The sequence below is a fragment of the Bos taurus genome, chromosome 15, assembly GCF_002263795.3.
Source record: "Bos taurus isolate L1 Dominette 01449 registration number 42190680 breed Hereford chromosome 15, ARS-UCD2.0, whole genome shotgun sequence".
Lineage (NCBI taxonomy): Eukaryota > Metazoa > Chordata > Mammalia > Artiodactyla > Bovidae > Bos > Bos taurus.
The window spans coordinates 27,326,635-27,351,101 of NC_037342.1; positions in this window are offsets into that span (position 1 = coordinate 27,326,635).

Below are 24,467 nucleotides of genomic sequence, written 5' to 3' on the forward strand. Positions count from 1 at the left end.
AGGAAAAAGCCTCTAATACAAAAGATAGAAGCCAAAGTCAACAAATGGGAAAAGGTAACTCAGAGGAAACTATGCGGAGGAAGAAAGAAAATGTTTAAGCATTAATATTCTCAGAGATAAGAGAAGATACTGCACCCACAAAATAAGAATAGGATGCTAAAAGAAAAAAATATTGAAAGGGGAAAAAAGACCTTTTGGAAATTTCTGATAGCAAAAATGAGAAATTCAACAAAAAGTATTGAAGATAAGATTGAGGAAACAGCCCAGGAAGTACAGCAAAAAGGATGGAAAGCAGGAGAAAAAATTAAGAAATCTAGAACACTGTTTCAGGAGATTCAACATCAAATAATGAGAGAACAAGGGAAAAAAGGAGAGAGAAATTACCAATAAAAGAATGTATGAAAATTTCCCCAAAGAGTATGAATTTTCAGACAGAAAGGGTATACCATACACTGAGCACAACTGATGAAAATCAATTCACACCAAGACACATAACTGAAATTTTGGAATACTAACGAGGTTAAAGAGAAAACCCAAAACGGAAAAGGAAGGGTGGTCGCAGTAAAAGTATCAGGAATAAGCATGGTTTTAGACTTCAACAATACTAAACTCAAGAAGGCAACAGAGCAATGTGTTTAACATTCTTATTGTTCAGTCGCTAAGTTGTGTCCGACTCTGCAACCCCATGGATGCACGCCAGGCTTCCATGTCCTTCACTATCTCCCAGAGTTCGCTCAAACTCATGTCCATTGAGCAGGTGAAGCCATCCAACCACTTCATCCTCTATGGTCCCCTTCCTCTCCTACCTTCAATCTTTCCCAGCATCAGGGTCTTTTCTAATGAGTCAGCTCATCACATCAGGTGGTCAAAGTATTGGAGCTTCAGCTTTAGCAACAGTCCTTCCAATGAGTATTCAGGGTTGATTTCCTTTAGGATTGACTGGTTTGATCTCCTTGCAGTCCAAGGGACTCTCAAGAGTCTTCTTCAGCACCACAGTTCAAAAGTATCAATTCTTCAGCATTCAGCCTTCTTTATGGTCCAACTCTCATATCCATACATGACTACTGGAAAAACAATGGCTTTGACTATAAGTACCTTTGTCAGCAAAGTGATGTCTCTGCTTTTTATTTAAAACTTAGAATACTGCATCAGTTGGGATGGGCTTAGTTATGCTGTAGTAATAGAAAACTCCAAAATCAAAGATGCTGCATGTCCATTTCAGTCCAGCAGAACCTAGGTTGTTGTAGTTACTACCTATTTCTATGGCAGAAAAGAAAACACGACAAATGGGTCACAACTCTTTAAAGAACTCTATAGTAAGGGCTATACATCATACTTGTTCATGTTTCCTAGGCTAGTTAGCTACATGGATTTGCCTAATTCCATAAAGAATCAGAAAGTGCAACACTACTGTGTACCCAGAGAAAGGACTAAATACACATAAATACCAATCTACTCCCTGGTCACTATCTAGTGAGCAACCTCACACTCCTTACCAAGCGACCTTACTCTCCTTACCAAGGAACATATACAGACCATCTCCTCAAAGGGCAACAACCCAAAAGTTCCAGGTAGAAATAGCAAAAAATACAAAGCTCAAGATCTCTCAAAGTACAACCCCAATATATCACAGGGGTTACAAGATCCTCCTTTCTTAATACATAGGCCCATGAACTAAAGATAAGTTTTATGCTCCACATACCCAATATACAGTGGTGGAACAAGGATAGGATAACCCCAATAACCAGTACCACTCAGAAAGAGAAAGAACGGAATTAGCCAGAAGACACTGGTCCATAGCAATTCTGAAATCCTGCTGGGCAGACACTTTCAGGGCCCCATTCCTGGGAGCAAGGATGTTGCTGGATTAGGCTCCCATTATGCTCCCTGTGAGTAAGTCCTTTGTCCATTATACTCCATTGCTCCTGGCTCTTTCCTCTATAAAATTCTTTTCCATTATTTTCTTTGGCCACAGCTGAAGTAAATGTAGGAGAATATGAACTTTTTGAGAGTTAAGCCTCTTTCTCAGATCACTTCCTACTGATAGAATTATTAAGACAAATACCATATGACATCACTTACACATGGAATCTAAAACATAATACAAATCAATGTACCTATGAAACAAAAACAGATTCTTATGGGGCAGCCAGGATGGGAAGGGAGTTAAGGGAGAGTGGATACATGTATATGTATGGCTGAGTCCCCTTGTTGTCCAACTATTAATATGTTATACTCCAAAATAAAAAAGTCTTTTTAAAAAATGGACTCACAGACAGAGAGCAGACTTGTGGTTGCTAAGCAAAGGGGCAGGGGATAGGTAGGGAAGGGAAGGCATGGGAGTTTGGAATTAGCAGAGGCAAACTGTTATATATAGAATGGGTAGACAACAAGGTCCCATTATACAGCACAGGGAACTGTGCTCAATATCCTGTGGCGAATTATAATGGAAAAGACTGTGAAAAGAATATGAAAAAATAATATATATAACTGAATCACTTTGCTGTGTACAAGAAATTGACATGACATGATAAATCAATTATATTTCAATAAAATTTTTGAAAAACAGTCTTTGAAATACTGGTATTTGAAATACCAGTATAGACTGGTATTCTTTCGGCAATACTCTTTCTTTTTTTAATTTTATTTTATATAAATTTATTTAATTGGAGGCTAATTACTTTACAATATTATGTTGGTTTTGCCATACATTGACATGAATCTGCCACGGGTGTACATGTGTTCCCCATCCTGAACCCCCCTCCCACCTCCTTCCCCATCCCATCCCTCTGGGTCATCCCAGTGCACCAGCCCCAAGCACCCTGTATCATGTGTCAAACCTGGACTGGTGATTCGTTTCATGTATGATAATATACATGTTTCAATGCCATTCTCCCAAATCATCCCACTCTCACCCTCTCCCACAGAGTCCAAAAGACTGTTCTATACATCTGTGTCTCTTTTGCTGTCTCATACACAGGGTTATTGTTACCATCTTTCTAAATTCCATATATATGCATTAGTATACTGTATTGGTGTTTTTCTTTCTGACTTACTTCACTCTGTATAATAGGCTCCAGTTTCATCCACCTCATTAGAACTGATTCAAATGTATTCTTTTTAATGGATGAGTAGTACTCCATTGTGCATATGTACCACAGCTTTCTTATCCATTCGTCTGATGATGGACACCTAGGTTGCTTCCATGTGCTGGCTATTATAAACAGTGCTGCAATGAACATTGGGGTACACATGTCTCTTTCAATTCTGGTTCCTTCGGTGTGTATGCCCAGAAGTGGGATTGTTGGGTCATATGGCAGTTCTATTTCCAGTTTTTTAAGGAATCTCCACACTGTTCTCCATAGTGGCTGTACTAGTTTGCATTCCCACCAACAGTGTAAGAGGGTTCCCTTTTCTCCACACCCTCTCCAGCATTTATTGCTTGTAGACTTTTGGATCGCAGCCATTCTGACTGGCGTGAAATGGTACCTCATTGTGGTTTTGATTTGCATTTCTCTGATAATGAGTGATGTTGAGCATCTTTTCATGTGTTTGTTACCCATCTGTATGTCTTCTTTGGAGAAATGTCTGTTTAGTTCTTTGGCCCATTTTTTGATTGGGTTGTTTATTTTTCTGGAATTGAGCTTCAGGAGTTACTTGTATATTTTTGAGATTCTTTGTCAATTGCTTCGTTTGCTATTATTTTCTCCCATTCTGAAGGCTGTCTTTTCACCTTGCTTATAGTTTCCTTTGTTGTGCAGGAGCTTTTAATTTTAACTAGGTCCCATTTGTTTATTTTGCTTTTATTTCCCATGTTCTGGGAGGTGGGTCATAGAGGATCCTGCTGTGATATATGTCGGAGAGTGTTTTGCCTATGTTTTCTAGGAGTTTTATAGTTTCTGGTCTTACATTTAGATCTTTAATCCATTTTGAGTTTATTTTGTGTATGGTGTTAGAAAGTGTTCTAGTTTCATTCTTTTACAAGTGGTTGACCAGTTTTCCCAGCACCACTTGTTAAAGAGATTGTCTTTTCTCCATTTGTATATTCTTGCCTCCTTTGTCAAAGATAAGGTGTCCATAGGTGCGTGGGTTTATCTCTGGGCTTTCTATTTTGTTCCATTGATCTATATTTCTGTCTTTGTGTCAGTACCATACTGTCTTGATGACTGTGGCTTTGCAATAAAGCCTGAAGTCAGGCAGGTTGATTCCTCCAGTTCCATTCTTCTTTCTCAAGATTGCTTTGGCTATTTGAGGTTTTTTGTATTTCCATACAAATTGCAAAATTATTTGTTCTGGCTCTGCGAAAAATAACCTTGGTAGCTTGATAGGGACTGCACTGAATCTATAGATTGCTTTGGGTAGTATACTCATTTTCATTATATTGATTCTTCCAATCCATGAACACGGTATATTTCTCCATCTATTTGTGTCCTCTTTGATTTCTTTCACTAGTGTTTTATAGTTTCATATATATAGATCTTTTGTTTCTTAAGGTAGATATATTCCTAAGTATTTTATTCTTTTCATTGCAATGGTGAATGGAATCGTTTCCTTAATTTCTCTTTCTATTTTCTCATTATTAGTGTATAGGAATGCAAGGGATTTCTGAGTGTTGATTTTATATCCTGCAACTTTACTATATTCATTGATTAGCTCTAGTAATTTTCTAGTAGAGTCTTTAGGGTTTTCTATGTAGAGGATTATGTCATCTGCAAACAGTGAGAGTTTTACTTCTTCTTTTCCAATCTGGATTCTTTTTATTTCTTTTTCTGCTCTGACTGCTGTGGCCAAAACTTCAAAACTATGTTGAATAATAGTGGTGAGAGTGGGCACCCTTGTCTTGTTCCTGACTTTAGGGGAAATGCTTCAATTTTTCACCATTGAGGATAATGTTTGCTGTGGGTTTGTCATATATAGCTTTTATTATGTTGAGGTATGTTCCTTCTATTCCTGCTTTCTGGAGGGTTTTTTATCATAAATGGATGTTGAATTTTGTCACAGGCTTTCTCTACATCTATTGAGATAATCATATGGCTTTTTATTTTTCAATTTGTTAATGTGGTGTATTACAGTGATTGATTTGCAGATATTGAAGAATCCTTGCATCCCTGGGATAAAGCCCACTTGGTCATGGTGTATGATCTTTTTAATATGTTGTTGGATTCTGTTTGCTAGAATTTTGTTAAGGATTTTTGCATCTATATTCATCAGTGATATTGGCTTGTAGTGTTCTTTTTTTGTGGCATCTTTGTCAGGTTTTCGTATTAGGGTGATGGTGGCCTCATAGAATGAGTTTGGAAGTTTAGCGTCCTCTGCACTTTTCTGGAAGAGTTTGAGTAGGATAGGTGTTAGCTCTTCTCTAAATTTTTGGTAGAATTCAGCTGTGAAGCCATCTGGTCCTGGGCTTTTGTTTGCTGGAAGATTTCTGATTACAGTTTCAATTTCCGTGTTTGTGATGCGTCTGTTAAGATTTTCTATTTTTTCCTGGCTCAGTTTTGGAAAGTTGTACTTTTCTAAGAATTTGTCCATATTCTTCCAAGTTGTCCATTTTATTGGCATATAGTTGCTGATAGTAGTCTCTTATGATCCTTTGTATTTCTGTGTTGTCTTTTGTGATCTCTCCATTTTCGTTTCTAATTTTATTGATTTGATTTTTCTCCCTTTGTTTCTTGATGAGTCTGGCTAATGGTTTGTCAATTTTATTTATCTTCTCAAAGAACCAGCTTTTGGCTTTGTTGATTTTTGCTATGGTCTCTTTTGTTTCTTTTGCATTTATTTCTGCCCTAATTTTTAAGATTTTTGTCCTTCTACTAACCCTGGGGTTCTTCATTTCTTCCTTTTCTAGTTGCTTTAGGTGTAGAGTTAGGTTATTTATTTGACTTTTTTCTTGTTTCTTGAGGTATGCCTGTATGGCTATGAACCTTCCCCTTTGCACTGCTTTTACAGTGTTCCACAGGTTTTGGGTTGTTGTGTTCTCATTTTCATTTGTTTCTATGCATATTTTGATTTCTTTTTTGATTTCGTCTGTGATTTGTTGGTTATTTAGCAGCATGTTGTTCAGTCTCCATATGTTGAAATTTTTAATAGCTTTTCTCCTGTAATTGAGATCTAATCTTACTGCATTGTGGTCAGAAAAGATGCTTGGAATGATTTCAATTTTTTTGAATTTACCAAAGCTAGATTGGCCCAGGATGTGATCTATCCTGGAGAAGATTCCGTGTGCACTTGAGAAAAAGGTGAAATTCATTGTTTTGAGGTGAAATGTCCTGTAGATATCAATTAGGTCTAACTGGTCTATTGTATCATTTAAAGTTTGTGTTTCCTTGTTAACGTTCTGTTTAGTTGATCTATCCATAGGTGTGAGTGGGGTATTAAAGCCTCCCACTATTATTGTGTTATTGTTAATTTCCGCTTTCATATTTGTTAGCATTTCTTACATATTATGGTGCTCCTATGTTGGGTGCATATATATTTATAATTGTTATATCTTCTTCTTGGATTGATCCTTCATTATGTAGTGTCCTTCCTTGTCTCTTTTCACAGCCTTTATTTTAAAGTCTATTTTATCGGATATGAGTATTGCTACTCCTGCTTTCTTTTGGTCTCTATTTGCACAGAATATCTTTTTCCAGCCCTTCACTTTCAGTCTGTATGTGTCCCTTGTTTCAAAGTGGGTCTCTTGTAGACAACATATATAGGGGTCTTGTTTTTGTATCCATTCAGCCAGTCTTTGTCTTTTGGTTGGGGCATTCAACCCATTTACATTTAAGGTAATTATTGATAATGATGATCCCATTGCCATTTACTTTATAGTTTTGGGTTCGAGTTTATACACCCTTTCTGTGTTTCCTGTCTAGAGAAGATCCTTTAACATTTGTTGGAGAGCTGGTTTGGTGGTGCCGAATTGTCTCAGCTTTTGCTTGTCTGTAAAGCTTTTGATTTCTCCTTCATATTTGAATGAGATACTTTCTGGGTACAGTAATCTGAGCTGTAGGTTATTTTCTTTCATCACTTTAAGTATGTCCTGCCATTCCCTCCTGACCTGAAAAGTTTCTATTCAAAGATCAGCTGTTATCCTTATGGGAATCCCCTTGTGTGTTATTTGTTGTTTTTCCCTTGCTGCTTTTAATATTTGTTCTTTGTGTTTGATCTTTGTTAATTTGATTACTTTGTGTCTTGGGGTGTTTTGCCTTGGGTTTATCCTGTCTGGGACTTTCTGGGTTTCTTGGACCTGGGTGACTATTTCCTTCCCCATTTTAGGGAAGTTTTCAACTATTATCTCCTCAAGTATTTTCTCATTTCTTTTTGTCTTCTTCTTCTGGGACTCCTATGATTCAAATGTTGGGGCATTTAACATTGTCCCAGAGGTCTCTGAGATTGTCCACATTTCTTTCATTTTTCTTTTTTCCTCTCTGTTTCATTTATTTCTACCATTCTATCTTCTACCTCACTTATCCTATCTTCTGCCTCCATTATTCTACTGTTGGTTCCCTCCAGAATGTTTTTGATCTCATTTATTGCATTATTCATTATATATTGACTCTTTTTTATTTCTCCTAGTTCCTTGTTAAACCTTCTTGCATCTTCTCAATCCTTGTCTCCAGGCTATTTATCTGTAACTCCATTCTGTTTTCAAGATTTTGGATCATTTTCACTATCATTATTCAGAATTCTTTATCAGGTAGATTCCATATCTCTTCCTCTTTTGTTTGGTTTGGTGGGCATTTATCATGTTCCTTTACCTGCTGAGTATTTCTCTGCTTTTTCATCTTGTTTATATTGCTGTGTTTGGGGTGGCATTTCTGTATTCTGGCAGTTTGTGGTTCCTCTTTATTGCGGAGGTTCCTCACTGTCATTGGGGATGGACAGGTGGCTTGTCAAGGTTTCCTGGTTAGGGAAACTTGTGTCAGTGTTCTGGTGGGTGGAGCTGGATTTATTCTCTCTGGAGTGCAATGAAGTGCCCAGTAAAGAGTTTTGAGATGTCACTGGGTTTGGTGTGACTTTGGGCAGCCTGTATATTGAAGCTCAGGGCTATGTTCCTGTGTTGCTGGAGAATTTGTGTGGTGTGTCTTGCTCTGGAACTTGTTGGCCTTTGGGTGGTGCTTGGTTTCAGTGTAGGTATGGAGGCATTTGATGAGTTCCTATCGATTAATGTTCCCTGGAGTCAGGAATTCTCTGGTGTTCTCAGGATTTGGACTTAAGCCTCCTGCCTCTGGTTTTCAGTCTTATTCTTACAGCAGCCTCAAGATTTCTCCATCTATACAGCACTGATGATAAAACATCTAGGTTAAAGATGAAAAGTTTCTCCACAGTGAGGGACACTCAGAGAGGTTCACAGAGTTACATGGAGAAGAGAAGAGGGAGGAGGGAGTTAGAGGTGACCTGAATGAGATGAGGTGGAATCAAAAGAGGAGAGAGCAAGCTAGCCAGTAACCACTTCCTATGTGCGCTCACAGTCTGGATCCCTCAGAGATGTTCACGGAGTTACACAGAGAAGAGAAGAGGGAGGAAGGAGACAGAGGTGGCCAGGAGGATAAAGAGGGGATTCAAAAGGAGAGAGACAGAAGGAGAGAGACAGATCCAGCCAGTAATCAGTTCCCTAAGTGTTCTCCACAGTCTGAAACACACAGAGATTCACAGAGTTGGGTAGAGAAGAGAAGGGGGAGGAGGAGATAGAGGTGACCTTGTGGAGAAAAAGGAGAATCCAAAGGGGGAGAGAGCAGTCAAGCCAGTAATCTCCCTCCCAAGTAAAAATGGGTACTGAAGATTGGGTTCTTAAAGGTACAAAATTGATAACAAATACCAAAAAGCATAGATTAAAAATCTAGAGTAGAGGTTGGATTTTCAAAAATACAATATTAAAGAAAAAAACAAAGTCACAAAAATTATAAAAAATATATATATGAAGTTTGCTTTTAAAAATAGGGTCTTTTTTTTTGCAAAGTAATAGTAGGTTATAAAAATGAAAATTAAAGGAGTAATAGAGGACTTAAAATTTTTTTTAATTTTTATTTAAAAAATGATAATAGTAAAAATATATCTAGGACTTTCTCTGGTGGTGTTGTGGACAATGTGGGGTCAGTTCATTTTCAGATAGTTCCTTGATCTGGCTTATACTTCTTAAGATCTATAGGCCCCTTCCTATGTAGTCGGTGCTAACTACGGGGTTTTAATCTATTGCACCTGTCTCTTCCAAGGCGGTTCCCTCTGTTTGTTTTAGCTTCTTCTGTTTGCTGGTCTCTTCAGTGTCTAACTTCCGCCCTGACACAAGGGGGCGGTGGTGGTCACTTTTTTAGGCTCACTTGTTCAGTCGTGCTGTGGGGAGGGAGGAACACTGCAAACAAATAACACGGGCGTGGTCGCAGTGTCTGGGCCGCACTGGGTTTGCCCCCGCTCACAGTGTGTGTGCTTTCCCAGTCTACACTGCTTAGGCTCTAGGTTGCTCTGCCAGGAACTGTTTGAGGCCGGCCCGGGTTGTATGCACTTCCCAGGTCTGAGCCACTCAGGTTCAGGTTCTTGGGTACTTCACAAAGATGCAGACTTGGTTGGGCCTGCATTTTGTGCCCCTCCCAGGTCCAAGCAGCTCAGGTGACCAGGTGCCTGGCGAGCGCGATCGCCCCCAATTGAAAGCTGAGACTTACCGCCTCCCCCGTCCCTGCCACTCAGTTTTCTGGGTGTATAACCGGCGCGCCTTCTCAGGTGTGCCATGTGTCTCTTCTGGGGAGCTGATCTCTGGTTATGACCCTCCCAGCGGATGTCGACCGTCCAGAATCCCAAGAAGTCTTGGTTAGCAATGAAGCCTGCTTGCAGTTTGGTACATGATGCCTCTCTGGGGCCGCGATTGCCCCCTTCCGGCTCTGGCTGCCCTCACCTGCCTGTCTCCGGCGGGGGATGGGCCGGTCTGCAGCCAGCTAGCTCTGCTCAGTTCTTTTTTCTGTGAGCCAGCTTGGCTGTGTCTTATGGCTTTTCGTGGGATAGTTATCCCACAGTCTGAGTTGCTATCTCAAGTTAGTTCCCTCAGATTGCCCTTGGGGCAGTCAGGCCCGGTCCTTACCCTAAGCAATGCTGCCCGTGCCTCCCTGTTTAGCCCCCGCTTGCTAGTGGAGGATGCAAGCGTCTGTGCTGCTTCTCCACTGGGAGTTGCCGTTAGACAGGTAATCTGTGGGTTTTAATTATTTATTGTTCCTCCCAGTTATGTTGCCCTCTGAGGTTCCAAGGCTTGCCACAGACTCGCCAGTGAGAGTGTTTCCTGGTGTTTGGAAACTTCTCTCATTTTTAAGACTTGCTTCCCAGGACAGATCTCCATCCCTACGTCTTTGGGCTCTCTTTTTATCTTTTATATTTTTTCCTACCTCCTTTTAAAGACAATGGGCTGCTTTTCTGGGTGCCTGATGTCCTCTGCCAGCATTCAGAAGTTGTTTTGTGGAATTTACTCAGTGTTCAAATGTTCTTTTGATGAATTTGTGGGGGAGAAAGTGGTCTCCCCATCCTATTCCTCTGCCATCTTAGGACCGCCAATACTCTTTCAGTATCTTATATTTTTACCTATTTGATTCTTTCAGCAATAGAATCCAGTAATCATGCCAACATTTCTTTTAGAGACATAGTTTCTAAAGTTTTGGTCTTTGACTTCTCATCTCCATATTTTCTCTCTTTACCTAAAGATTAGTGCACCTTGAGCCTATCCAGATTTCAAGGGAAATCCATGGTTTTACTATTTCCCTTGAGACATTGGTCTTATCAAAGTAATAACTGGGTACCACATCCTTGAAGGATCTTTATCTTAAACATCTTACCCTAGTCAGTTTCTAACAGTGGGAATGATAACCATGCCCTTATTTTGGCCTTTTCCATAACAATCAACTTTAAGTGGCCTTTCTTATTCAAAACTTCTGTTAATTTTATCTCCTACTATTTGGACTCCAAAGTTAAGTGCCTTTTCTGACTATTTCAAGGCTCTAAATTTTTGGAGGGGCTTCCCCTGTGGCTCAGTGGTAAAGAATCTGCCTGCAATGCAGGAGCCACAGGAAACCTGGGTTCAATCCCTGGGTCAGGAAGATCCCCTGGAGGAGGAAATGGCAACCCACTCCAGTATTCTTGCCTGGAGAATCCCACGGACAGAGGAGCCTGGCAGGCTATGGTCCATGGGGTCTCAAGGAGTTGGACATGACTAAGTGATTGAACAGCTGCAACAGCAAATTTTTGGAATTCTCTATTCACTTTTATTTCTGCTTCTATATTGGACAATTCTTTTCTGAGAACACTCTAATGATTTTGCCAAACACTGTCAATAATAAGCAATCATATGCTAACTTACTGTTTTCCCATACCTTCATCTTGAATTTAAATTTCCTTAAGAAAGTGATCTGACTCCCAATTTTATTAAGTATTTCCCACTGCATAATGTAAAGAGTCACCTCTGTACCCTCTAATAAAGTTTTCTTATAGTTCACTGTACAGCCCCTAGGCCAGGTTATTTTTATATAAAGGGTTTTTTTTTTAATAAGTACTCCATTTCTAAGCATCTATATTGATCTGTCAGGATGAGCTAGATTATAACATGACAACAAACAACTCCTAAATCTCAATGGCTTAAAACAATGAAAGTTTTACTTCTTTTTCTACTATATGGTGGGGAGACATATATCTCAATTCATTCTCACTCAGGGACCCAGGCTGACAGCATCTCCAGCATCTCAAATGTATCAGTCACAACAGCAGAAAGGAAACACAGTGAAGTACATATCATCTCTTAAGGCCTCTGTCCAAAGACAATCTTCTACTCACATTTTGTTTTCAAAAGCAAATCACACTGCAATGCCTAACTTCAATAAGATAAGGGTATGCAATCCTGTAATGAATTTGTGAATGACATTAAATGCTAGTGTAAATTCTATACCCAGCTAGGCTATCATTTAATATGAAGTATAACTAAAATGCTCAATTCTGTAAAATCTCAAAAAGTTTATCTTTCTTCTATACTGTTTCATAAGGCTTCAGAGCAAAACAATAGAGTAAGTCAAGAAAGAGGACATGTACAGACAAAGCAAAGGGAATCTCCCAGATGAAGATAAATAGAGATCTAGAATAACAAGTACCCACAACACACAGAGTTCATATTGGAGAAGTATGAATCAAGAGATAAAATGTCCTCACAATACCTTTCCATTTGCACCATGGATCCAAAATTACCAGAGGATGTACTTTATCAAAACAAAGAAGAAAAGCGAGACAGAAAAAGACATGAGATTTGGAAACAATCCAATCCAGGAAAGAGACAAGGAAAACCAGAATGGCAGCAAAAGAAATACCCAGGATGACTGGAGAGTAGCCTGATGACCTTAAGAGTCATCAGCCCAAGAAAAAGGAAAATACAGGTCTTCAGAAGGGATGTCTCTAATTTTTTTTAATGAAAGTAATAGATTGCCTGATGAGACTGGCCTTGTGGTAATAATACTGAGAGGCTATAAGGAGGGGTAGAAGAATTAATAATGAGTAAACATAAAACTGGAGAAGGCAATGGCACCCCACTCCAGTACTCTTGCCTGGAAAATCCCATGGAGGGAGGAGCCTGGTAGGCTGCAGTCCATGGGGTCGCTAAGGGTCGGACACGACTGAGTGACTTCACTTTCACTTTTCACTTTCATGCATTGGAGAAGGAAATGGCAACCCACTCCAGTGTTCTTGCCTGGAGAATACCAGGGACAGCGGAGCCTGGTGGGCTGCCATCTATGGGGTCCCACAGAGTCAGACACGACTGAAGCGACTTAGCAGCAGCAGCAGCAGCAAACATAAAACTAAATAAATTAAAAATCAGGGCAACTTTAGGAGAAATTAGAAGAAAGAAATAAAGTATACCATAATATACATTCAGCTGTGAATAGTTGTATAGATATATGATGTATATACTAAACGTTGATATATTTAAAATTGTAAAATAGTGATATTGGTGAGTTAAGATAAGTAAACATTTATCTATCATAAATAAAAGTGGATAGATGTCTAAAAGTAGTTAATTAAAAGATACTAGTATTTACAGATTACTCAGAAGAATGAATACAAATTTACATAATACAAATATAGTATATGTGTATATATATATATGTATGTGTGTGTGTGTATATATATATTTATCTATATATGGAAAAAGACTTAAAACAGAGATGTTGCCTCTGGGGAGGAAGACTGGGGAGAGGAGAGAGGGATGGAAGAGGAAACCACTATATTTGATTATGAACTTTCTGGTATTATTTCACTTTGTAAACTATAGGCATATACTGCCATCAAGAAAATTAAAATTAAAGCAAAAAAGAATCCCACACATTTAGGTAATTCTGATGTGCAGGCAAATTTAGTCACCACTAGAGTAACCACCGTCCCATCCACTTTTTCTTAATATTTATTTATTTGGCTGTGCCAGGTCTTAGTTGTGGCATGCAGGACCTCAGTCTTCACTGCAGCATGTAAGATTTTTAACTGCAGCATGTAAACTCTTAGTTGCAGCATGTGGGCTCTAACTCTCTGACCAGGGACTGAACTTGGCCCCCTTGCATTGGGAGCTCGAAGTCTTAACCTCTGAACAACCAGGGAAGTTCCTGTCCCATCCAATACTGAAAACTATGCAGCTTTCTTTGCTAAGTAGTTGTCTGACTCCAACCTGAGTATCTCCATAATAAAAAAACAAAAACAAAAAAACTCACTATACAAAATTCTACTTGTACTTCTTTACAACCCTAATTTTTATAATATATCTGTTATGGATACTGGAGGATAAAAATACAGAGATTCTACAAGACTATACTGGCCCAGTCCACTTCCAGGGGTTAAAGTAGTTAGAAAAGTAACAAATGTCTCTTAATTCTCCAGCAGTGAGTGATTATTCAAGAGGGTGGGGATTTTCATTGGGCTAGGGTCCATTGCCCTAGAAATCACAGTGGAAAAGATCTGTCTCTCAGAATGGAAGGGAGGGCTGAGGAGTTCTAGGAATTTCACATTTTAGGTCTGTTCCTCTGGCTTTGACTGATGGCACAGCTTATACTACCCTGAAGACTCCCAGAAGCTAAGGTGGTGAGATGTCTCAGAAGAGAGGGAGCTAGATGAAAGACTCTTAAAATTGTACAGGCTTTTGGATCTAGAAATTAGTTATTTATTTCAAGATGTGAGACCTATTTTTAAGGCATTATTTCCCTTGTCATATCCCCAGGCAGCCTACTCCATCCCCGGGAACTGTTTGAAGGGTTTCATGAGAGAGGGAGTAGTACAGCTATTTAAAGCACTGATTTTCAATACTGCAGATTAATGAATTATACTTCTTAAGACTCAGTCCAAAAGAAAATAGGAAGGTAGTAACAAATAACAGAAATGACAGAAAAAAAAAAATAGCAAGGATGTAGATTTAAACCCCACTGTGTTGACAGTATTAATAACACTAAATGTAAATCATCTAAACACCCAAATTAAAAGACAAAGATCATAAAGCTGGATGAAAAAGCAAAACCCAACACTTGAAACATAAAAGACACAGCTAGGTTAAATGTAAAAGAACGGAAAGAGATATAGCATGTAAACACTATTCAAAAGAAAGCTGAAGTGGCTCTATTAATATCAGACAAAGTAGTTTGTTGGGCAAAGAATATTAACAGGAAAATAAGGACATTTCATAATTATAAAGAAGTCAATTATTCAAGAGAACATAGCAATCCTAAATGTGTTGATCCCTAATAAAGTACATCAAAATATATGAAACAAAAACTAACAGAGATCTATAAGTATAATACACCATATTAACAAAACAAATACAGACAATACCCAACACATAATTCAACTTAAGATTTTTCAAGTTTAGGATGGTGCATAAGTGATATTCATTCAGGATAAACTGCGCTTTGAATTTTGAAGTCTGATCTTCTCTTGGGCTGGTGATATGCAGCATCCTACTTTCTCGTGATTCAGGGTAGCAGCAGCAAGTCTTATCTCATAGTCAGCCATGCAATCATGAGGTAAGCAACCATTTACTACGATACAATTAATCTGTTTCTCATTTTCGGTACAGAATTCAATAAATTAGAAGAGATATTTAATAGTTTATTATAAAATATGCTGTCAGATTATTTTTTCCCAGCTGTAGAGTAATGTAACTGTTCTGAGCACATTTAAGATACGCTAGGCTAAGAAAAAATTCCTTAGAAGAAATGGAGTTGCCCTCATAGTCAATAACTGAGTCCAAAATGCAGTACTTGGGTGCAATCTCAAAAATGCCAGAATGATCGCTGTTCATTTCCAAGGCATCTGGTCCCATTGCTTCATGGCAAATAGATGGGGAAACAATGGAAACAGTGATAGACTTTATTTTCTTGGGCTCCAAAATCTCTGCAGATGGTTACTGCAGCCATGAAATTAAAAGATGCTTACTCCTTGGAAGAAAAGCTATGACCAACCTAGACAGCATATTAAAAAGCAGAGACATTACTTAACCGACAAAGGTCCATCTAGTCAAAGTTATGTTTTTTCCAGCAGTTGTGTATGGATATTAGAGTTGGACCATAAAGAAAGCTGAGCACTGAAGAATTGATGCTTTTGAACTGTGATGTTGGAGAAGACTCTTGTGAGTCCCTTGGACAGCAAGGAGATAAAACCAGTCAATCCTAAAGGAAATCAGTCCTGAATATTCATTGGAAGGACTGATGCTGAAGCTGAAGCTCCAATACTCTGGCCACCTGATACAAAGAACTGACTCATTGGAAAAGACCCTGATACTGGGAAAGATTGAAGGTGGGAGGAGAAGGGGACGACAGAGGATGAGATGGTTGGATGGCATCACCGATTTGATGGACAAGAGTTTGAGCAAGTTGCAGGAGTTGGTGATGGACAGGGAAGCCTGGCATGCTGCAGTCCACTGGGGTCACAAAGAGTTGGACAGGACTGGGCAACTGAACTGAACTGAGGTTAAGCTATGATATTTGGTAGGTTAGAGGTATTTGACCACATTTTCAACTGAAAGTATTTTCAACTTACAATGAGTTTATCTGAATGCATCCCCATCATAAGTCAAGGAAGATCTGTATATAATCATCTCAGTAGATACAAAAAGAGTCATTTAACAAAATTTAAATCTATTTCTGGTATTTTTAACTCTCAGAAAATTATAAATAGAAGATATTTTCCTAAACACAGTAAGGGCATTTTAAAATTCCTGTATTTATATAGTAGTGGAAGACTGAATGATTTTCTATTAAAAACATGAACAAAGCAAAGATGTTAGCTCTCATCACTTCTATTTAACATTGCACAGGCAATCCAAGCCAGTGCAATAAGACAAGAAAAAGGAATACTGGCACTCAGATTTGAAGTGAATATTAAAACTGTCTTTATCACATGGCAAGATAGTCTCTGTAAAAAAAAAAAATTCAATTTACAAAAAAGCTATTAGAACTATAAGTAAATGAGATTAAGAGAGGCAGGATACAAGGCTAAATATAAAATTGTATTTCTTTTTTTGTGTGTGCAATAATGGTCACTAATTTTATTTCTTTAAATCATCACCATGACCCTAAGTGGTACCATGACTGAACTATTATTTGCAATGACCCAAGGCTCAGAGAAATCAATTGTATTTCTATATACTGAGAATAAACAACTGGAAGATAAAATTGAAAAAGTAATTGTGCTAAAAAAAAACTTCAGGGATAAATTTAACACATTGCTGAGAGATATAAAGCAAGCCTAAATAAATAGAAAAATGTAACATGTTCATGGATCACAGTACTCAGTACTGTTAAGATGTTACTCCTCCCCTAAAAGACCTATAGATTCGATGAATGCCTTATCAAAAGACTGTTAAGATGTTACTCCTCCCCTAAAAGACCTATAGATTCGATGAATGCCTTATCAAAAGACCAGTGGGATGTTTTTAGAAATCAACAGCCTAATTCTAAAGGAAATACAGAAGACCTAGGATAACAGGGGGGACATTTGGAGGACTTACACTAATTGACTTCAAGACTTATGATAAAGCTACAATAATCATGGCAGTGTGGTAATAGGGTAAGGATAGACATACAGTTTAATAGAATAGAAGAGGCCAAAAATATCACCAGCACATATGGCCAACTGATTTTTCACAAAGACACCAAGTAAATTCCATGGGAAAAGAAAGTGTTCTCAACAAATTGTGCAGAAAGAGAGACAGGAAGACTGAGGGTGAGACTGTGAAAGAGAACCTCAACACATATCTTATACCTTATATTTACAAAAGTTAACTTGAATCATGGACCTACATGTAGACCTAAAACTATAAAGTTCTAGAAGAAAATATGTATTACCTTGAGTTAGGCAAAGAGTTCTTAGGGCACAAAATCTAACTACTAGAGCTGAAAGACACCTTTAAAATTAGATCAAGGCATGCTTTAGGCAAATGAACTACTTTACACAGTTGATTCCAACGATTTTCGGTCCCTCTCTGCTGTCTCCTGTAACACCCTCCCTCTTCCATTATCCAGACTTTATCGTAACCAACTCTTACTTACTGTCCTGTCTCAGCTTCAGCGTCATTTCCTCCAGGAAGCCTTCCCTGACACCCTAAACTGGGTCAAGCACTCCTCCTTTGATTACCGCTTAGCGCTCTCTATTGTATTGACCTGTATCACTCTCTAGGTTGGAAGCTCCAAAAGGAACTCAGATGGTATTTGCCTTGCTTACTCTTATTCTCAGTGCCCAGCACATGGTAAATCCTCAGTACATTTTATTGGATGAACAATTGTGTGATCATATTCCTTTTTTTAATTTGTATTGTTATAAAGTAAACATAACATAAAACTTACCATCTTAACCATTTTAAGTGTATAATTTAGTGATATTAAACACATTCATAATGTGCAACCATCAGCACCATCCATCCCCATAACTATATATGTATATAGTGATATATATAGATAGACCAGTTTTCATTCACTGATGGATACTTAACATAGTTTCCATATCTTGGCTATTTCAAATAACACTGCAATAAACATAGGAGTGCAAATATTTCTTCAAGACTCTGCTTTCATTTCTTCCAAGTATACACTCAGAAGTGGAAGTGCTAGATCACATGGTACTTCTATTTTTGTTAAGGAGTTTCTGTACCGTTTTTCTGTACCGGCATACCAATTTACATTTCCACCAACAGTGTACAAGGACTCCCTTACTCCACAACTTCACCAACACTTGTTACCTCTGGTCTTCTTGATGAAATCCATTCTAACTGGTGCAAGGTGATGTTTCATTGTGGTTTTGATTTGCATCCCTGATGGTTAGTGATGTTGAGCATTTTTTCACGCACCTCTTGGCCATTTGTATGTCTTCTTTGGGAAAATGCTTCTTCAGTTTCTCCGTCCATTTTTTAATTGGATTGTTTGTGCTTTTGCTACTGAATTGTATCACTTCTGTATGTATTTTGGATATTAACCCCATATGAGATACATGATTTACAAATATTCTTTCATTCCCTGGACTGCCTTTTCATTTTATTCATTGTTTGTTTTGCTGTAAAGAAACTCTTCAGTTTGATGCAGTCCCACTTACTAATTTTTGCTATTATTGCCTGTGCCTCTGGTGTCATATCCAAAAAAAAAAAATTAATAATGGCCAAGACTAATGTGAAGGAGCACATGTCATTTTCTTATAGGGGTTTTATGATTTCAGGTCTTATGCTCAAGTCTTTAATCCATTTAGAGTTAATTTTTATGGATGATGTAAGATGGGAGTCCAATTTTATTCTTCTGCATGTGGGTATCTACTTTTGACCTACTGTCTTCTAGCCTCCAAAGTTTCTTATGAGAAGTCTGCTGATAATCTCATTAAGGATGGCTTTGGATAGGCCATACTTGCTTATTTTTTTGTATGTCTTGTGATTTTTTGTTGTTGTTAAACATTGGACATTTAAATCTAATAATGCTGGAACTCAAAATCAGATTCTCTCCTTACCCCGGGGGTTTGCTGCTTCTGTTATTATTTTGTTTGATCGTCGCGGGTTGTCTCTGTGTCAAGGATCACCTAAGATGTAAACTTAAAGTTTTCTTGGGTCTTTTCTGAGCCTTTCCAAGGGCAGGCACTATTGCTTTCTAATTTTCCCCATATATAGATTTGTTTCCAAATGTCCTCATTTTTAATACCTGGCTCCCAAAGGGTGGAAAAAAGGAAGATTAGAGAAAAAAAGTTGCCAGCCCCTTAAATACCCTGTAAGTCACTTCGGTCAGAGGGAGGGGCCTGAAACAATGGAAGTACAACAAAAATGGCCACCAGTCCTTGTGTTCACACTTCCGTGATCAGAAGCAGCAATCAGAGCACAAATCCCCAGTATGTGGAGGACAGGGTCCTTCTGGCCCACTCTGGCTCCTGCAAGCTGTGTGCAGGCTACTCCAGAAACATGTGCACAGCTGCCTGTTGAGACTCTAAGAAAGGTAAGGTGATTTGCCCAAGGCCACACAGCTAGCAAAAGTTAACCTGACTTCTCATCAGGTTCTCCTTCTCCTTGGTACACCACACTATCTCTCGACTCTGGCACCCCAAGCTGCCTCCAAGATACATAAGGGTGATGGGACGGACACCCAGCCTCTGTCATTCACTCTCTTACCTCTCACTCTCCTTGCCTCACTCACCCTGATCCCCTTCTTCTTCTTCTTAACCAGAATGCCTAAGTAATGTGATGGGTAGGGATAGACATACAGGGTTTGTATTTCATAGTCATTGGCTGTGCGATCTTGGGCAAGACAATCAACTTCCCTGAGCCTCAGTTTCCTCAACTCTCAGATGAGGATCAAATAGTATTTACCTCAGAGGGGTACTGTGAGGACTTAGCACAGTGCCTGGTTATCTGCTTTTTGCTGTTTCCCTAACACATGGTATCTTCACGTCTCTCTTCCTTGGTGCCTTTCTCTCTTTTCCTCCCTCTGTATGCCTGTCTGCCTACCTCCCACACAAGTTGCAGTTTCCTTCAACATGCTGGGCCCTGCCCAGGGGATGAAGATGGGCCTGGAGCCGAGACTTCCTGGATCAGAAAAAGAACTTATTCCAGGCAAGGAACCACAGTGAAACTGTACACATGAACACCTTCCTCACCTGTGCCAGGTAAGGCCTTGGAAGAAAGGTCGGGGGAAGCTGTGCTGTGGGGCAGAGAGAGGCTGAGGCTGAGGGGTGGGGACAGCCCTGAGAAGACCTGATGTGAAGTGAGCTGGGGGTCCCAGACCTGGGTGAGAAGAAATAATGTGGGATGAGAGTGGCCAGCAACCAGGCATCAAGGGCACGACCCTCAGGAAGCAGCAGAGGGTAAAGGTTAGCTCCATCAAGGGTCAGCTCACCCACCAGCAGGCACTAACTGTGGGACCTCTATGCCAGGCTATTATCAGGGTGAACGGCAGCGGCTCCAGGTCTCCTGTAGGTGGAGGGTCATCAGACCACTGGACAGGCATCATGACCTCAGCACCCCAGGGACAAGGAAGAACTAGGATTGGTCTCAGAGGACTGAGGTTTGGAGGAATGCACGGCCATTAGTAGTCAGGAGACCTAGAAATCATACAGTCACTCTGAGCCTCAGTTTCCTTGTCTATAAAATCTAATAACATTTGTCCCCCTGGATTGCTGTGGAAATTCAATATAGAGATAACAGGTAAGAGAGCACTTGGCAAATGACAAGGGGCTCTGTGATACTGGGTGTTATTATTGGGCAGGCTGGGAAGCCGAGCTCCAGAGCTCCTTCTGGATCGCCAGTCCACCCCCATCTCCCTGTCACACAGGACCCATTCTCAACGGTGATGCCAGGAAGACGGACACACTCCAACTCAATGTGGCAACAAAGTCCAGCTGAGCCTCTCGGCAACTTGCTGCCTGACCTCGGGCTACTCCACCTCTGGGCCTCCATACCTTCTTTATACCAAGGTGGCTGGACCACAATATTCAGGACATCTGTCAGCCCATTTTGTCTTCATGTAGACAGCATGAAATCAGCCATGGTGGGAGTCCTTACACCATAGAAATGGGCAAACACTTCAAATCCAGGTACCACTGTTGAGACTGGCGTTCCAGAAGCCCCTCCTCCTGGTGGCTGCACACAAACGGGGCAGCTGGCCCCGACAGCTTGCCTGGCATGCTCGACATCCACGGCTTCCCAGGGACTCGCCCCTGATAAATATGGATGCACACCTGGCAGCAGCAGGCTCACTCCCCTCAGACACCCCCACCCTCCACCAGGTAGATCGCTGGGTGCAGACAAGGAGGGGAGGGAGGGAGGAAGAGAGGCGGCCGTGTGCTTGTCACTTACAAGCTCTGGGCCCCGCCTGGCTGAGTATTACATGAGCCCCTTTCTCCCCCTGTATTCCTGATCTCACCTCTCTTCTCAGCCAGCGTCAAGACAGGAAGGGAGCTGGCCAAGCCTGCAGCATCCTACCTGCTCTGTGACTGAAAGGTGTCACCAAACAGAGCCCTGTCCCCGCCCTGCTGTCCCCCTCAGGACCCCCACACTGTGTACGAGTCGTGCTCAGAAGGCGTCTCCTGCATTGACTGCAGTGTGCCTGCTGCTCCTAGAGCTGGACCAGAGACACTTTGTCCCCCTCGTGTGTTGTCCCACACCCCCCACACACCGTCATACCCCTAACCTGGAAGGCAAACCAGCTCCAGGTGAGACGGCAAAGGGAGGGAACTGCAGCAGGCGGAGACCAGGCTCAGCCTCGACTCTGTTACCTTCCAAGGTTTTGCTGGGGGTGGGGGGGCGGGGTGCGGGGCGGGACTTTGTTCTTGCTGCTCTTTTCTGAATCAAGGCCTTGGGCACTTATTCACTCCCTGTTACGCATTGAACTGTGTCCCTTAAAACTGCTACATAGACATTCCAGCCCCCAGTACCCCCAGAAGGTGACAGTATTTGGAGATAAGCACTTTACATGCATGCATGCTCAGTCACTTCAGTCATGCCAGACTCTGTGCGACCCCATGGATTGTAGCCCACCAGGCTCCCCTGTCCATGGGATTTCCCAGGCAAGAATACTGGAGTGGGTTGCCATTTCCTCCTCCAGGGGATCTTCTCAACCCAGGGATCGAACTGTGTCTCCTGCATTGGCAGGCTGATTCTTTACCACTGAGCCACCTGCTCTACGAGATAAGTTAGAATAAGGTTGCCAGGTGACTTCCCTGGTGGTCTAATGATTGAGGGTCCACCTGCCCATGCAGGGGACACAGATTCGATCCCTGCTCCCACATGCAGTGGAGCAACTAACCCCAGGCACCACAACTCCTGAGCCCGAGTGCTGCAGCTACTGAAGCCCAGGCGCCTGGAGCCGGTGCTCCACAACCAGAGAGAACACGCTGCAGTGAGAAGCCCACACAGCACAACCAAGAGCAGCTCCCCACCCCGCTGCCCCAGTCTCCACAACTGGAGAAAGCCCACAGCCAGCAACACAGACCTAGTGCGGCCAATAATCAGCTAACTAATTTTGAAACACTGAGGTCACTAGGATGCGCCCTAACCCAACAGCACAGGTGTCCATATAAAGGACACAGAGACACACACTGACGAAGAGGCTGTGAAGACACGGGATGAGACGGCGTGGATGTCAGTCGGCCTGGAACGGCCCCCCACACACACACACACACAGCGCCCTCAGAGCAGCCAGCCCTGCCAACACCCTGATCCTGGGCTTCCAGCCTCCAGAGCCGGGAGACAGCACATTTCTGAGTTTAAGCCACCCCGTCTGCATTACCACAATCTTAGGAAACTAATTCACTGCTTTCCTCTGAAAGGGGAGCGAGAGAAACCACGTCTTGGTTTTACGGTTTCCAAGCGTGCTCACTCTCATGTCCATGTCGGATCCTCACGTCACCTGACTCCTTAGGCCCAACAGGTGCTCCTCGGCCCATCTGATGGATGAGGAGTCTGAGGCCAGGAGGCAGGGGGCTTCCCAAAAAGCCTGCACCAAAGTTAACCACCAAGCTGCAAGTACAACCCAGGCCTCCTCACCAACACCCAAAGGGCTTCCCTACATCAAGACAAACATCTAAGTTTATACAGAATTCTGGGAGGCTGCAGGGTTGAGGGGCAGGGAGCACCTCCCTTCACCTGGCCCTCCGGCCTGCACTCACTCTCTGTGGCATCACCCAGGCAGCCTTTAATCACCATGATGCCCGGACACCACCCCAGACCAAGCGAATCAGAACCCAGGGGGTGGGGTTCAGGCAGTGATAGCTTTTACAGCACAGTAACAGGATTCTCATGTGCAGCTGGGGTGGAGAAGCCCAGCCAGAGGGTTCCAAGGTGGGTCCTGGGTCAGGGACCACTGGCTCATAGAGCGGGCAACCAACGATGTGGCAAGGGGGATTTGGACCACTCCATGGCCTCACTCCATCCCAGAGGGGCCCCCGGGGGCCCACTCAGAAAAAGTGAGATAAATTAAGGTTCGAATTTACACTCACTCATTCTGTACAAAGGTGAGAAATGGTCAGGGTTGGTAGAGATTCTTCCAACTCTTTTACTTTACTGGGTCGTGGGGGATCCTTTAAATATCAACAGAAGGAAAAACCGTGTTTTTGCTTTAACTCTGAGGCCTTTACTCTTCCATCTAAATCAAACATAATTGCTTGTTATGAAAATGAAAGAGCTGCACTGGAGTGCATGCTGGGCACGAGCTCAGTGGCCTTACAGTGTCTCTTCCTCCAATAACCCTACAAGTTTGGTACTATATAATCCCCATTTTACAGAAAGGGCAACTGAGGCTTGGAGAGGTTATTTCACCAACCCAAGGTCACTCAGCAATTAGATGGTGGGGCTGGGATTCCAACCAGGAGGTCTGGCCCCAAGGCCCATGATATTGACCACTAGATACATGATATTCTACAGTCTTTTAATGTTCATACCCACTTTCGTAGAAGATACTAAAATAAGTATCATAAGTTTAAACAAAATGCCTTTTTCCCATTTCTTCAAAATTTCCAGAGATTTTTTTCTTCCCTAACTCAGGACTGAGGAACTCTGGCACTAGTAGGACCCAACCCAGAGAGGCAGCAGTACAGGCACCCCCACGCACAGCACTAGGAACCGAGTATGTCACCCCACCAGCCCCAGTTCCCATCCCTACCTGGACCCTTTGCTGTCTGGAAAAGACGGAAACATGGGCTGGCACTGCCCTCTAGTGGCTGTAAGGCTAACTGCAACCAACACTTTCACATTTTCCAGGTCAGGTGCAAGCGCCCAGAACCCCAGGGAAAAGAGGAACCTGCACACCCCACGTGGCAGCACTGGATTCCCCAAGACTCTACTAGGGACTGGAGCTTGGAGGCCTAGATGATGCGGTCCCAAGAGGCCAAACCGCGCCAGACTCCCACTCACCCCATCTGATGTGAGCATTAGAAGTCTGGAGGACGGCTCCCCTGGAGGGCAGGATTCTGGCCCCAGGGCAATGACAGAAACCCTGAAGGGAGGTCCACAACATTCCCCAAAGCGCCTT